General features: G+C 35.8%; 1 pseudogene; it reads right to left on the bottom strand.

The window, feature by feature from the left end:
- Positions 1 to 8,841: 8,841 nt before the first annotated feature.
- On the bottom strand, positions 8,842 to 12,256 carry LOC142553698 (F-box protein 7-like; annotated as a pseudogene).
- Between the last annotated feature and the right edge of the window lie 2,121 nt (positions 12,257 to 14,377).

Below are 14,377 nucleotides of genomic sequence, written 5' to 3'. Positions count from 1 at the left end.
TTGAGCAACTGAAGATCTATCATATTTTCAACCTCATTATGGTGTGCATCGTTTTTGTTTGAGACATGTGTGTTCAAACTTTAAAGCTAAATTCAAATATGAGTTTCGATGATGTAAGTGAGTCTTGTGATCAATATATCAATGTCTTGTTGGAACAAAATAATGCTCCATATTGGCCGAATCCAACATTAGATACGAGTGCTCGTTGTCCGGATCAGGCCAATAATGATGATATTTGGAGGACTGATTCTGAACCCGATATGTCATACAGCGAGTCTGAAGAAGATGAAGTGAATGTTGATGATGAAGTGAATACTTTTACAAATCCTGATGAGGGGACATCATCTCGACAACTACCTCGTGACACATTACAGAGGCAGAACGTACCATTTCTTTCGAACACTTCTGAAATGCCATCATTTTTCAATAAATTTTTTGGGGAAGAGCCTCCTGATTCTGTCGATGTTCCTTGTGGAGTGCAATCAAGCTATTACAATCCGGATAGAGGTGAATTATGCATTAATATGTTATTTAAAGGTAAGAATGATCTTATTGCATCTGTGAAGGATTATTCAGTCAGAGTTGTCAGACGTGAGTACCGTGTCGTGGATAGCACACGCAGTTTGTGGAAGTTACGTTGTAAAAATAATTCTTCTACGGTCATTTGTCAATGGGGACTTTGCGCTTCTTTGAATGCCAAAACTGGTTATTGGAAAATAACAAAATATGGCGGGCCTCACACATGTATATTTACATCTGTTGATATAGACCATAAGAATTTGAACAGTGATATGATGGCACATACGCTATTGGGAGTTGTTCGTTGTGATCCTTCGTACGAGATTAAGTATATCATCGAAAATGTGAAAGATAAATATGGATATCAAATCTCGTACACAAAGGCATGACGAATTTTGAAACGTGCTATGAAACAAGCACAAAATGTTGATCGGTGTCACTCTGGATGCGAACAATCAGGTTCTACCGTTAGCATTTGCTATTGTGGATGAAGAGACAACATATTCTTGGAAATGGTTCTTGGAGAACCTAGGAAGACATGTTGTTCATGGTAAAAATCGTGTGTGTCTTATTTTTGATAGGCATAAGGGAATCGTGTGAGCAACTGAAGATCTACTATATTTTCAACCTCATTATGGTGTGCATCGTTTTTGTTTGAGACATGTGTGTTCAAACTTTAAAGCTAAATTCAAAGACGTGCACTTGAAAGATTTATGCTGGGCGGCAGGCACACAGAATCAAATTTGTAAGTTTGAAGCAATAATGGAGGCGATCAAGCAAAAAAACATTTTGGCACACCGATATTTGGGTGGAATTGCGAAATAAAAATGGAGTTTGGCTCATGACGGTGGTTGGCGTTGTGGGGTGATGACAACCAATATGTCGGGGTGTTTAAACAGTGTGTTGAAGGGTGCTCATAGACTTCATATATCTGCCATAGTACACTTAACACTTCTAAGGTGCGTACAATATTTTATTGAACGTGTGACGAGAGGTGGTCGTATGGTTTAGGAAAATCAGATGTGGTTAGATTATGCATGTCGGAAGTATGAGAAATGGGCGAGAAAATCTAGTGAACATCGTGTTGCCAAATACGATGTACGTGAGCAAACTGCTTCGGTTGCAACTGTAGGAAGACCAAGTCGTGGACATATGCAGGTTGTCAAGTTAGCAATGAGTGATTGTTCATGTGGTAAATGGACGATTTTTGGCATCCCATGTTCCCATGCTATTTGCACCGCTAAGTGGCACTCCTTGGATCCCACGACACTTGTGCAACCCTGGTATAACATATCTGAGTACTTAGCAACGTGCGTGGGCAGATTTCAACCTCTTGCAGATGAGCGGTACTGGGATCCTCCAACTTTCGAGTTGCACCACAATCCGGTTAGACGTGAAAGAAGAAGACATGGTAGAGATAGAACAACTCGACTGAGAAATGAGATGGACACAACGGTTTCTAGACATAGACAACATTGATGAAGTATTTTGTTAAATTGTACTAACGCTTGATATGTTAACTGAGTAATAATTTCTTTACCTCGTTGTTCTTTTCATAATTTTTTTTCTTGAACTGTTCTTAATATTTAATTGGTTGTGCAATTTTTGTATTTATGAAAAAAGAAGACGGTAAATGTGTGAGACCGAGCGGTTAAATTGTACTTATCGAGCGCGAATTTTTTTTTTCAGTTGGGATTTTTTTTCCCATTTCAGCCGCGCCCGAGCGGTGAAAAATTACCGCTCGAGTGCGGCCTACACTGGAAAAAAATTTTCCAGAGCGGGCCGCGCTCGAGCGGTAAAAAATTACGGCTTGAGCGCGGCCTGCTCTGGAAATTTTTTTTTTCCCGAGCAGGCCAGCCTCGAGCGGTAATTGTTCACCGCTCGGGTGCGCATGCTATTAAGTAGGCGCGCCGCCCCCCCCCCCCCCCCCCCCCCCCCCCCCCCCCCCCCCACTCATTCTTCACCCACATTTTCCCTTTCCCCTTCCCTCAAATCCCTAACTCCAAAAATCTCCATCTTCTCCTTTTTTCTTCACCAATCCCCTCATAATCAAGATTCAAGCAACGTTCTCGCACTCGTCTTCAAAAATCAAGATCTTTCCACTCTCCGATCATCTTGTGCAACACACTTGACCACTTCCATGGCACCCAAGAATTCGAAAGGTAATCCTAGCTCTTCCTCTTCTTCTTCATTTGATAGAAGTAGATTTGTGAGTGAGGCGGCTAGGGCTCGGTATGATCATGCCAAAATTCATAGAACCCCGATTACCGAGCAGGGATTTCGTAGGCAAATGGATGATCGATATGTAGGGCCTCTTGTGGAGTTAGAGAGGCGGGGATGAGAAAAATTTGGAGCTCAACCTAACGCCGCCGTGGTATCGGTTGTGCGAGAGTTTTATGCCAATGCGGGTGAGAGGACGGATGATAAGGCCTTTGTTAGGGGTAAAATTGTGTCGTTTGATTCGGGTACGATCAATGCATTTTTAGAAACGCCCGAGGTCGATGATTCCGCCTTCCAGGCTTTGGTTATTGCCCCTGATATGCTGTGATAATCGACGTCCTGTGTCACCCAGGGGCGATATGGAAACCAGTAGGGGGGTCATCGAGTTGTTTTGATAAGAAATTTCTGACGACCGAGATTGCCCTTTGGTATTTGTTCTTGGCAAGGATAATGATGCCGGTCTCACACAAGAGTGAAGTACAGAAAGAGGGCGGTGGTGCTATATGCGTTATCTGATGGTTACAACATCAATGTGGGAAAGCTCATCAATTCTCAAATCACGATGAGCGTTCAAAATAGACACATCGGGCTTTTCTTTCCCACTATCTTATCAGAGTTGTGTGTGAGGGCAGGGGTTGTGTTCCGTGATGATGAGGAGTGGCTGCAACCAATGAAGCCCATTTCTACAGTGGACTTGCAGCGGAAGTACGCGAAACGACAATTAGACTTCCCTACTCATGAGGGAGATACAGATGGATCGAGCACCGCCACCCCTCGTCGATCACAGCCCCGCAGGCGGAGCCAAAATGAAAAAATGGATGAGGCTCTTGCCTTCGTGGCTCATCAGGAGCAAGTGAACTCGAACTTCAATGAACATTTCGCCTACGTCGAGTCCATGATGCGCACAATGCTAATCCACGGTGGTGTTGACCCAGGGACCATCCCTCCACCTCCGCCGTTCATTCCCCCGTTCCATTTTCAGTATGACTATCAGCAGCAAGGGGATGCATCGAGAGTGCCACCACCAGAAAATGACGAGGATGAGCCGTGATCAAATTTCAGGACAGAGATGTCACCTATGTTTTTTTCATCTTATCTTTCGTTCGTGTATTTTCTGTTGTTTAGACGTGTAAATGTTAAAACATTTTTTGGACGTGTTTTTTTAATTATGTATGTTTGTTTTTAGTCGGCACTTATGATTTTTTTCATCTGATATTTCGCTTATCTTTCGCTTATGATCACTATATTGTAGAAATAATATAATTTAGACGATGCAACAGTGCAAACGATAAAATAACAAATATTATATAGTTACAATTAAATAGAAGAATCATCGTCATAATTATAATGATACAAATGGCTCCCGGTCCCACAATCAGGTGGATTGCGTCTTCTCGTCCCTCTACGCAATCCTACATCTTCATGATTTTTCTCATTTGAGTAACCTGGAAAAGTGATAGGTGAAATAACATTCCTCTGTGGTCGAGTGCCATGCACAAGATGCTGAGGACCAACATTAAGCAAATTCGTAAAACTTTGTGTGTTCGACCAATACGGAGTCTGAAAATTCGGCTGACCAAACGAACGAAACTCAACAAACCCTGAATCACTGAAAAAACCAGGTTGAGTAGTTGAGGTTCCTGCAAACCCAGTTGATTGCGTAACCATGTCACCTGCCCACCCGAATGATGACTGATGTGAAAATTGAGAAGGCGTACTGAAATTTTGTTGAACAATAAATTGTCCGACAATAGAATTGTACGGATATAGTTGAAAACCAACTACAGAAACAACAGGTGATATGGTGCGCACAGTTATTCGATTATATCATTGGAAGTAGTCTTCGTTAGTTTGCATTGATCGCCCGTGTCGCACCCTTTTAGCAACATATCTCAGCCTATTATTCCACAAGTCAATTGAATGTCTATGATAATCTCTCCAATCGGTGTTTCGATGTCCTATTCTGGTGATATTATGCATATCATCATTGTTGACGGTAGACCCTTGAATTGATTGTCGTCTTCGAAATTGTCGCATCACCCGATTAGGACGAAGCATCTCCACAATGTCAAAGCATATAAGAGGACAAACACACCACCATATTTTGTTGTTGTATGAATCAATAATCGTCTTCACATCTATGTCATTCTTCTGGGAAGCGACCCAATTAAACTGTAAAAAATAAAAATGTTCAAATTAGAAATTCATCTATTCAAAACAAAATAATCTTCATTTAATCACTATTAAATATTAAAATTATATAATACCTCGTTATTATTCATACGATCTAGAGAATCCATTATAATTCTTACAGCATGTGTTGGCAAATGTGTGTAACTAAATTCAATTTTTCACCTACAATTTAAAAAAAACAATTACATATCAAAAATTTATACGAGATATATATGATATTACCACAATAATTTTTAAATATTACCGTGCACCATACGTAGAAACTGGAATAATAGCATCTGGATCAACGGGAGGTACACATAATGTTAACCCATCTCGGTCGGGGTTTACACATTTAATCCTGCTCCATGCCCATATCTGCTTACAATAATAAAAATAGTTCAACAAAATTAACAAAAAAATTGTGTTAAATAATCACATTACATTAACGATACCTGCAGGATATATAAAGGTTCGGCCATTGTTGTCTTCTCTATATGTGACGCGTTACACAACTCACGGTATAGAAATGCTAAAACTGCACTACCCCAACTATAAGACTTCACGTTATCAATATCCTGTAGCAATTGCAAAAATATTAGTCTACCAGACCCTCCTTGATAGTCAGGGAGCATTATTCCTCCAATAATCATTAACGCTACACAACGGGTAAATTTCACAACATCTACTTCTGAAGTATCATCAATAACAAGGTTAGACATACAATGATCGTATAGTACAGTCATAGACAGATGACCACCTTTCAAATGTTTTGATGATGGCAAAAATCCCAACAAATCTAAACAGAAGTGTTGTCATTCCTCAACTTTATGTGACACATCTATTCCAGTAACTGCTTCACCATCAATTGTTAGACCCCAAATTATTGAAACATCTTGTAACGTGATAGTTGCTTCAACACATGGAAAATGAAACGTGTGTGTCTCGCGTCGCCAACGTTCAACAAGAGCAGTAATCAAATGATTATCAAAAATTTGTGAGCCACATTCTAAAACTCCATAGAAACCCATATGATTCAAAAATGAAAGTACACGATTGTATATATAATTATTAGTGTATAACTTCCAAATCAAATTGTCTGACCTCTTCACTTTGATAATATCATCAACGGTTAAGGAAGAAATTGTTGATGACATATGTGTCGCTTGTAAATAGAGGACACTGGGATCTTCGGGACCTCGATTCTCTGCCATTCTGAAATATGTTGTCGATCTTCTAAAATTCGATATATAGTAAGCAACAATCTCGAAAAAATTTTCGGACAAAAGGAGAAATTATGAAAAAAAGAGAAAGGAAAAATGGATGGGTAAAAGGAGGAGGAAGGAGGAGATAATGAAAAGAGGAGGCGGAGGGATAAGGGATGGGAGAGTAGGAGATTGGCACGTGGAGTGTTCGTGCCTACGAGGCACATACCCTGGAGCGTCCGTGCTTTGTAAGCACGGACGCCTCCACGTTGGAGCGTCCGCGCTTAACGCTCCAACGTGGAGCACGGTCCGTGCTTACAAAGCATGGACCCTGCTCTTCGGACCCTGCTCACGTGGAGCATGGTCCGTGCTTCGTAAGCACGAATTGCAGTAAATGTGCAAGTTTTTTTTAAAAAACTAATTGTGAAAAAAAATTTAAAAATTAAATTATTTATAAAAAAACCCATATAATCTAATATATATCAAATATTTTTGGCATTCATAACTCGTAAAAGCCTGTTTAACATTCAAAGTATTTTCTAGACAATGTATGTTGGCATAAATTTGCAGCAATATTAACTGATATTTATTAAATTTATTTTTCGATTTATTTAAAATATAAGTAACTCTACGTTAAAATAAAATAAAAATTTTTTTAGAAAAAAATGTGTAATTTTCTATTTTAATATTTTCAATTGTGTACGTACTAACGGGAGACACAAATTTAAATTCCCTATAAATAAACAGATACCTACCTGGTGATAAATTTGGAAGAGCAAGATATATCTTATCAGATCTGGTGGATTGCTCCGACTCCGCTCACCTAATTCGTCCAGATCGCATTACTACCATTAATTCTAGGTTACATTCGACGCATGTATTATGTTTAATATGACATACAAACCGAAGGATGTCTCCAAATTACACATATTTTCGAGTTCATGCTCCAGACATGACAACATACAGGTACATTCATGTCTCCTACTCAGTTAACAAATAAACGGTCGAGTTCAACCTAATGTTAACATAATTATATTAAATTTATACACACTACATTACTATTACTATCAATATTAATAATATTATATTATTATATAGTTGAACTTCTTATATTAACTAAGTTGATGTATCAATGTGATAATATTTTTTTTTTACAGTTTTACTCTTAATTAATAATATTTTTTTATATATGTAACTTTGATGTGTAGACTTATTATATTATATCTCTCCAAATTTGTTCGATTTTTTCTGCAACTTCTCTCTATTTTATCACAAAGTTCAAACTATCTTAGTAAATTAGTATATAATATATAACTACAATTTTCTAATAAATAATTATTTAGCTTCATCTATACCATTGAGTTTATAAATATCTTATAACTATAACATAGAAATTTATATAAAAAACTATTTTTTAAAATAATTCTATATTTTTTTCACAAAATTTATTTTACACCAGAAAATTTTAAAAAGAGGAACTAGCATTATATATATACTAGGTATGGGCACCTCAATTTTTGAGGTGTCCTACCCAAGTGTATAGTATAACATATGAATATTTATATATTTTATTTAGAGTTACTGATTGTGTGTTTATATTTGTGAGCATATTTTTTTTTATGTTCTTTTGTATTCATATTCAAACAATTATTATTACAAATTGAGATTGTGTTTAACAAAGTGAAAAATATGAAAAACAAGGAATTTATAAAAGTGAAAATGATTAGAAAAAAGACTGAAGTGATGTTTAAATAGGAAAAGTTTAATATAATGTTGCAAATTGAATATAATGTATTAATTTATCTTAAATATAATGAATGATCTATTTCATAAATAAGTTATTATATATTCGAAAATCCATATTTTGATATTGGTTGTAAGGGTGTTACATTTAATTATATTTTTGTCGCAAATGAATTTATGAATGTGGTAACTTTAACTTAAATATAAGTTGTAATATGAGCCATTAAACAATTAATAGGAGCACAAAAAATTTTATGATAATCAAAAAAATTTGAAAAAATATTAATATAGACATGATTTCAATATGTTTAAATTTTTTTTTTGAATTTAGTTGATGGATTTATGAATTTTGTAACTTAAGATTTTTTATGACATATAAACATGAGAGTTAATATTAATTTATAAGACATCTTAATAAAAAAAATAACAATGATGGTCTAATAATAGAAAATAAAGTATCTGAATAAAAATTGTTTGAAGCTCGTATTAATCTAAAGTTTATAATATGTTCACGCACATATATACCGACTAAGCATTTTCGATAACATAAGATAAATATTTTATTATTCATTTAACCCTTACATCTATTGCGCGCAAACATGTACAACTTTAATACATGTAATCTTCACAATGAATTACATTTGTAATTTTTCTTGTCCAATACATACTTACATGCTTTATTACCTAACGCTTAACATACTTGTTACGTTATAAATTTTCGATATCCATCATTTGCTAACTACAAATTCAGTATATGAACCAAGTTCAATAGAAAACAATCTTTACTATACATGTATTGGATATGAACAATTCAATATAACAATCTATTTCAGAAAGATGTGAAAAAACTAAATATAAGCGTTTACTCCAGTCCAATATAGGACATCTTACTAAAAATGCCGAACATGAAATCAAAACTATTGCTCCTACTAAACTATAAACTATGCAACATGCATTGAGACAATCTTAGATACCAACGAACTCCATCAAAACAACCATGTACATTAAATGGATTTACATTCTCGAAAACGTACAGGTTAAGGTAATTATATTTATAACACAAAATTATGTTGAAATTTTACACGGGAACTTGGAACACGGCAGTGAAATCTACAAAAAAATTCAGCATGTTTCATGACACGAGAACAACCAGGATATAATTCAAATGTATTACAAAATAGAGTTAGCCCTATTTACAGATCTACATACACATACAAGAACAGTAACTGGGATCTTATTCGAATACAGGAGGTTTCCACTGCGGAGCTCCAATCAACCATGTAAAAATAATCCATCTTCTCCACAGGCAGATTCAATAATGATGTCCCAACCTACCATATGCCGGTCAAAGATGCTCAAGATAAACTTGAATACTAACTCGAAACAAAATTCTATACCATACTGGTGATACAATTGGACCGATTTGAGAAACTTTGAAATTATTTCATTGAGAGATGCTCTGATGTGTTTCTCGTTGATCTTGACTATGAGTACAGATGTTCGAATACATCAAGAATCTAAGTTGAGCTCAAATTATGTTGGTTGATAACTTGTGTACCACCTTGTGCTTATTAAATAAGCTAATGACCTAAAGCAGAGCATTTGCTCAATATCACTCGATAACACGAACCTTAATTGAGTAAGAACTTAAATTCAAGGAAACAATAATTCAATTTTCTAATTTCGAACCAGCTAAAACATATTCTAACCTGAGCTCAAATAATAAAATATTAACCTTGATTTGGTTCATGAGCACCTTTAGTTTAAACCAGCCAATGGGTCTAAAATCACATAAAACACATGGGTTCCTCATTGATCCATCCAACCGTCAAAATCCAATGTAGAAATACCTAAAATACGAAATCAAGTGTAGATCAGACATCAATGGAGAAAAGAAATACGTACTTCATCAAATGGTATGAAGACGAAAGGAGTTAAACCCCTTCTATGTGAAATTGCTGGAACATAAAGATTATGTGTTTCATCTTCTTTCCATCCTTCAACAACTCCAAGATTGCCTCGTCAGGCCCACTGGCCTCTGCATCATTCACACCACAGGTAACGAGTGAAAGGAGATCCATTCTATTGTTAGCACCTAAGGTTGTACCCCTCAACCTAGATGACATTGCGCAAAGGTAGGGAAACATCAAAATAATCTTCGGAAGATACAGAATCTTAATATTAACTAATAAAACGAGAAAAAATCCTAGATGAAATATCTTTGTTTGATTGTTCCAAATGCAGTGAACTCTGAAAGTACCTCAAGTGGATTCTTAGCACAGTTGGTCGCAAACCAGGATATAAAAGGGCAGCTTCAACCTGACAATGCTTGTATCGTTCAAAATAATATGCCTTACGAAAGTGAAACAGCTTCGAACAGCGAATAGAAAATTTAACCTTGTTTTCAGCAAGTGTGTACTGCCCACTAAAAACACAATCAGCTTTTGTGGCCCGAAAATTCATGCATTTCACCACGTTTTTTACTTTTTGTGATGAATTCTATCGATGTTGGTAAGAAGAGAAAAAGGTATTTATAATCAGATGCCATAATACAATTCTGAAATCGGACTACATCAGAACACCAGTGAACAATTCTGACCTTATAGAGAAACCTTCCAGAAGGATAGAATCTCAAGTACCGATAATAGCACACCTGGAATGCAAAATATGGTTGGTTATATAATTATCTTACATCCAAGGAGATATAGTAGGAAGTAAACCAACATACTTGTTTGCTTTCTTGGATAATAACATACAAAATAAAATATTTTCTTCTCCTGTATAATCCTTTTTCAATTGTTTTAGGTAGCGCTTCTTAATCATGAGCTGATAAAAAAACCATTCAAGATTTTGAAACAAATAGCATAATATGCATCCAAAGATTAAAATATTACCATTAATGACATCTTCAATATGACAAAACATCTCTCCAGCTGTCGAGAACAAATTTCCTGGAGGTTTTCAATAATAAGGCAACAATACACAATGGATTATTCATAGTAATCAGTAAAGATGGAGAAAATAGAATCCAATGAATTTCATGTAGCTGATACAGTCTATTCTCTCATTGAAGAACACATTATCGATTTGGAATCTCAAGGCACATTTTTTATGAAACTCGTACCAATATTCTATCGGGGTCCGGGGAATATCACAAGTGAAAATACATAAAGCATACAATATGAACTGGATTGCTGATCTTCCACTCTGCAATTCCAGCACGAATATAGGTATTCCGACTGACATAAAGACCTAAAAATTAACGTTTAGAGATATAATTCTATTAGTACAATTCCAAAAATATCAAAAAAAGGAAAAAAAAACTCCATGAATTAACATCTTGAAATGTTTAATGCTAGCAGCAAAACCATACAACCCAATATTTCCGCTGCTCAAAAACATTTGTAAAAGTTGGCTCGCGTCTTCAAGGTACCCAAATAAAAAACGGCAGAACAAATTTCGACATGATATCCGACGGTCGGACCACCCAAAATGTTCATGAAAATACCACATGAATTTACCAGGAACAGAGGAAAGAAAATCAAGTACCTGGAGTCTTGAGGTATATATTAAATAAAATACGCTGGTAAAATAAATACACCTAATAACTCTTGCCATCAGTTCGAAGTCTTGGCCTTAAGAGCCACGTTTTCTTCCACGAACCATCATACTTAGAATGAAGAATCTTATCATTTTATGTGAGTCCATTGACCTAGCCACATAACCAAAGAACTCATAATGAAATCCGGCACATGTAAATTATAAAGAAATGACTAACAGGAATAATAGTGTCCATCTGCCAAGATTTTAGACATGCCCTGCGCCAAAACACAGGGATACGTATTGCATATCTCCATTTTCGGCAAACACAAGCTGCCCTCCCTAGGGTATATGGAGTCAATCTTGAAAAGATCTGCAATTAATAAAATACGACATTTGTGACCTGCGACAATGCATAATGACTGAATACTAATGGCTGAAAACCAGCACCCTCCATTAAAAACCTCCACCTTTCATTATCTTCCATGCGCTCTCTTTTTTGTTCTTCCGGCCCAACAACTCCGGCTATTCTCCGGCCAAGAACCAGACTTTCGATCTGAAGCCGCTCCGGAGAGTCCCGGGTCAAGTTCGGGTCAAGAGATTCGAAGGCGGTGGTGCAATATTTGAGCGCATTCTTGAAACGGGGAAGAAACCCAACCCGATTGAAGTTCACTTCATACTCGCCTAAAGTTACGACTCTTGGGTTCAATGATTTTGTTGGAATTTGCTCGGTGCAGTGGTGGAGAGATGAAGACGGAGGCTCCAAATTAAAGGAAGAAAAGATGAAAAGGAAAAGGCAAAGAATGAAGCAAACCCACTTACATTGTTGTGGTGTGGTGGAAAGCAGAGGTAATTCTCCTATTGACAGCACGAGATCTTCATTGTTGGAGAAAGACATGTTTGACGCGTGTATTTTTGATGACCGGCAACCGGGAGAAAACAGGCCCATTTCAAATTATTCGTGCTTTCGTATATGTAGATATATATATATCCAGTAATCTACATTTTTCGTGGACACGTGATAATTGTTGAAAAATATATTTAAAATGTGAGTATTGAATATTTGAATGTTGAATATTTGAATGTTGAAAATAAGAGTTGTAAATATTGAAAATTAGTGTGTGATGATGTAGGTAATGATGTATTTTATTTTTGGATTATTTGTAAAGATTTCCTATAAATAGATCTCTCATTTGTGAAGAAAATCACAATTGAGTAGAGAGAAAAATATTATAAAGTGTGTAGTTTGGTAAATTTTGAGAGTTTGAGATTTTTACTTTTTACCATAAATTTTTACTTTTTCACAACACGTTATCAGCACGAAGCTCTAAAAGTCCTACATACTTTTCCAAGCTCCAAACAGAAGAAAAAGGTAACAAAAATAATTATATTTATTTTACTGTTATTTATTTATTGTGTATTTATTTAATATACAATATAATGTTATTATTAGAAATAATAAAAATAAATTTTTCATAAACTTGTTATAAATCCTGGGAGGATGTTAAGACGACATCCCACACTCCCGGTAAGGGATACGACAAGTATAAAAGCCTATAAGGTTTTTAAACAAAATAAATTATGACACTCATTATAATATTATGATATGATATACATAATTATTTAAACATGTCTAATATTATATATATCATATTATTATCATAAAATTATACAAATACATACCTTTATTTTTTTTGTACCCCAACGGTCATAAAAGGTAAACAACGGCTATTTTTTGCCCTATAAATATGATCTCACAAACACATTCCATCACTCCAACTTTCTCTTCTTCTCTAAAAATTATTCATCATCAATTTTTTCGAAGAAAAAAGAAGATGGCTTTCTCAAGGTTATTTTTAATTATTTTGGTTATCATACTCACGAGTCTTTTATTTATCGGAGAATATCCTCCTCGTGTGTTTTCTTTATTTTTACAAATACTTGTACTTGTTGTTTATCCGTTACTTTGTATTGCAATAATTATTAACTAATAAAATGCATCGTAATTTTTTAGTACCACCATGTCAAATTTAACAAAGCTCGAATTTGTTGCGCTCGACATCACGGGAAAGAATTATATGCCATGGACTCTAGATGTAGAAATGCATCTTGAGTCATTGGGTCTAAGCGAGACCATTAAAGAAAATGGCATATGCACTTCACAAGAAAAGGCAAGAGCCATGATATTTTTGCGTCGACATCTCGACGATGGATTGAAATGTGAATATCTGACTGAAAAAAATCCCATGGCTTTGTGGAAGGGATTAAAAGAAAGATTCGAACATATAAGAGAAGTTATACTTCCGACCGCCCGGGATGAATGGAATACATTGAGATTCCAAGACTTTAAAAAAGTCAGTGATTACAATTCGGCGATGTATAGAATAATCTCGCAATTAAAATTTTGTGGACATGAGGTCACAGAATCTGAGATGCTTGAAAAAACATTTTCCACGTTTCATGCATCAAATATTACTCTACAGCAACAATATAGAGTATGTGGATTCGCGAGATATTCTGAACTCATCGCCTGTCTTCTTGTGGCGGAAAAAAACAACGAGCTATTAATGAGAAATCATCAGTCCCGACCCACTGGATCAACAGCATTTCCAGAAGTAAATGCTGTAAGTAAAAATGAATTTAAACCTGGAAACCAAAATCAAATTCAAAGACAAGGTTTTGGTCGAGGTCGAGGTCAAAGTCGTGGACGTGGACGTGGACGTGGAATTGGCCGTGGTCGTGGTCAAGGCCGTGGTTTTGAAAATAATCGAGATAGTTATTTTTATAACTCATCTCAAAAGAACGTCCCAAACCATCCACAGAAAAGGCATCATGAGAATACAAGTGCTAATGAGAAGCACTCAAAAAGATATGAAAGTTCTTGTTACAGATGTGGTACTCCAGGACATTGGTCCAAAGTTTGTCGAGCCCCTGAGCACCTTTGTAAACTTTATAAAGAATCATTAAAGGGGAAAGAA

The sequence above is a fragment of the Primulina tabacum genome, chromosome 8 (genome assembly GCF_025594145.1).
Source record: "Primulina tabacum isolate GXHZ01 chromosome 8, ASM2559414v2, whole genome shotgun sequence".
NCBI lineage: Eukaryota > Viridiplantae > Streptophyta > Magnoliopsida > Lamiales > Gesneriaceae > Primulina > Primulina tabacum.
This window is presented reverse-complemented; position numbering and strand designations above follow the sequence as displayed.